Source organism: Rhincodon typus, chromosome 11, assembly GCF_021869965.1.
Source record: "Rhincodon typus isolate 14 chromosome 11, sRhiTyp1.1, whole genome shotgun sequence".
Lineage (NCBI taxonomy): Eukaryota > Metazoa > Chordata > Chondrichthyes > Orectolobiformes > Rhincodontidae > Rhincodon > Rhincodon typus.
In genome coordinates, this window is record NC_063342.1 from 8729077 (window position 1) to 8732293 (window position 3217).

General features: G+C 43.5%; 1 protein-coding gene across 1 annotated transcript in view; it reads right to left on the reverse strand.

The window, feature by feature from the left end:
* LOC109913923 (neural cell adhesion molecule 2-like) overlaps window positions 1-2475 on the reverse strand; it is a 127217-nt gene extending 124742 nt beyond the window's left edge. Inside the window, exon 1 of the mRNA XM_020513486.2 lies at window positions 2388-2475. The gene's annotated coding sequence lies outside the window, so the exon portion shown is untranslated. The remainder of the gene's footprint in view (window positions 1-2387) is intronic.
* Window positions 2476-3217: the final 742 nt, after the last annotated feature.

Below are 3217 nucleotides of genomic sequence, written 5' to 3' on the forward strand. Positions count from 1 at the left end.
AATAACACTGTGTGGAGCTGGTTGATCACAGCAGGCCAGGCAGCATCAGAGGAGCAGGAAAACTGATGTTTTGGGTCAGTACCCTTCTCTTAAAGAAGGGTCCAGACACGAAATGTCAATTTTCCTGCTCTTCTGATGCTGCCTGTCCTGCTGTGTTCCTCCACCTCCATTCTGTGTTATTTCCTGCTCCTCAGATGCCGCCTGGCCTGCTGTGTTCCTCCAGCTCCACACTGTGTTATTTCCTGCTCCTCAGATGCTGCCTGGCCTGCTGTGTTCCTCCAGCTCCACACTGTGTTATTTCCTGCTCCTCAGATGCCACCTGGCCTGCTGTGTTCCTCCAGCTCCACGCTGTATTGACAGCCCACTGGAGAGAGAGGTCAATATGCCTGCATTGATCGTCCAACCTGACAGCCTCCTGTCACGATCACGGAACATGAAGGAAGCCCGCTTCATTGTGACAGAGGCCCCGTTGCAGACCTTGCCCTGACCACATCCTCTGCTCTATACTCCCAGTGTGTCGCAGACACTGGGGCACAGACTCTTGTGTCATATCACCTTTTGTGTAGAAAGCCTTGTGACTGCACTCTCTTGTAAATGAACTAAAACACCTTCAAAAACACTGCCAACCAATTTCAGGCACCATCTGATAGAAAAAATGCTCCTTAAATACTTGCAATCAGGCATGTTTCATTTCTCCTTTTCAAAAATAAATGTGGACAACTCAGATGCTGCCAGGAGCTACATTATCTAATGTTGGCATTCTGGCATCATTCCAGCGTGTTGGGCTTATTGAAGTCAGGGTAGCACCAACTACACATGTTCTGGCACACACAGCAAATGCAACTATATATTCATACTAATGAAGAACGGTGTAATAGGTCATACGGTGCCATCTGACCCCCAGAAATCAAGAAACAAGTAGTGGAGCTTCATGGTGAACTTATTTTCACCAGCATACCCCAATAACATGGGAGAAGATTTTCAATTCCCAGTGGGATCAGAATTGGGCCAATGACCTCCCCAGATGGTGTCTCTGGATCCGAACTGTCCTGGGATGAGCAACATTAGGAAGTGGCTTTAGGACCCAGTGTTGTATGCTACCAAGCACAATATTTCTTATTCATACACAGAATGTTGATGCTTCAATTGTCTATGGGGCAGTTAAGAGCAAACACATTATCGCCACATAAAGTCTAGACCAGGTTAGGACAGCAGCCTCCTCCCCTAAATGTGTTTTTAAGGCTTTCAACAGTCATCTTTTAATTCCGTATTTTATTGGATTTAAATTCCACCATCTGCCATGGCAGGATTCAAAACCCAGTCCCCCAGAACAGGATGTCATGTTACAGCTGTACAAGACATTGGTAAGGCTACATTTGGACTATAGTGTATAATTCTAGTTGCCCTGCTATAGGAAGGTTGTTCTTAAACTGGAAAGGGTGTAAACAACATTTACAAGGATATTACTGAGACTGGAAGGTTTGAGTTATAAGGAGAAGCCTGGATAGGCTGGGACATTTATCCCTCAAGCATAGGAGGCTGAGGGATGTCCTTACGGAAGTTGATAAAATCATGAGGGGCATAGATAGGGTGAATAGCAAAAGCCTTTTCCCCAGGATAGGGTAGTTCAGAACTAGAGGGCATAGGTTTAAGGTGAGAGGAGAATAATTTAAAAGGGACCTGAGGGAAAAACATTTTCACAAGGAGGGTGGCTCGTATGTGGAATGAGCTGCCAGAGGCACTGGTAGATGCAGGTGCAATTAAAAAATATAAAAGGAATTTGGGCAGATAGATGGATAGGAAAGGTTTAAAGGAATATTGGCTAAACACAGGCAAATGGGACTAGTTCAGTTTAGGAAACCTGGTCGATACGGATGAGTTGGGTCGAATGTTTCATGCTGCATGAACCTATGACTCTACGACTCTATGACTTGTGTTTCTGGATTTATTCTCTCGCAATAACTCCACCGCACCATTGTCTTCCCGTTTGAAAATGGAATGCTACTTTGCAACTCTTGCGTAAAATCTGTTACCATTTAAATAAAGGCAGCGTACTGTTGATGCTGAAAATCTGAAAAAAAACAAATAAACTGCTTAGAGAATCTCAGCAGGTCTAGTAGCATCTGCAGAGAGAAAAACAGGTTTAATATTTTGAGTCTGATATGACTCTTCAGAACTTCTGAGAATTTCAGAGTCTCTCCAGCATTTTCTGTGTTTGGACCGTGCGTTAAATTCATCAGTTTGTTGTTTTAACAAATGCACCAACTCACAAAATAACTCACTCCGTTATGTAGAGGACTCAAGAATGTTAAATAAAGTTAAGGTGCTGATTGATCTCACAGTTTCACTTCGCTTATTGTTAAGGAGTTGCTGGTCAGTATACTCACAGTCCTGTATTTGAGCACATATCTGAGGATGGGTGATCCTCCATCATCCTGTTTCGTCACAACCAGTTTATAGTTCTTGCCATTGCCACTGTGTCCTTGCACTGTAGGGGGACTGGGCTCTTCTGCAAATTGACAAGGAGACAAAAAAAAATTAGGCTGCTGCTGCAACTTTGGAAGCTCTCTGTATATTCATATTACACTGAGATTGTGATTGAATCACACGCCTGAAAATGATCTTGAAAATAATGGCCCTCAGGGACCTTGGTATCATCAACAATCAATCCATTTTGACCATCCAATATTTTAGGAATGGCTGCCAATTCCCTGGACACCTTCAGCACCTTTTCTGAATTTCCTGATGCTTCCAGATGCTTCTTTGATGTCAAAGAGGTAGAAGTTAGCTGGTATTATCTGGAAAAGAACAGGTGAATTGCAAACAAGGCCCTGTTGTCAGGTACTCTATTGGGCGTCAATGTCCTCCAAACCCTCATATATCTGTTCAAATTGGGCTTGCACTGATAGAGTTCTTGACAAAATGACTTCATATAATGCAGTGGCTTTGGTTTTGAACTATTCATTGCCTATACCTCTAACACACTCAGCCACCAAATGACAGAATACAGGTATTTCAGCTATCAATCCTTGCACTTTGAGTTTTGACTTTTCAATGTGACACTAAGATATTTGAGTGAACAGTGAGTCCAAACCTTCACAGCGTTTCTCTCAAAGAGCATAACTCCCATTGAGCATTACCCACGCTGAGCATTACGCACACTGAGCATTACCCACACTGAGCATCACCCACACTGAGCATTACCCACACTGAGCAT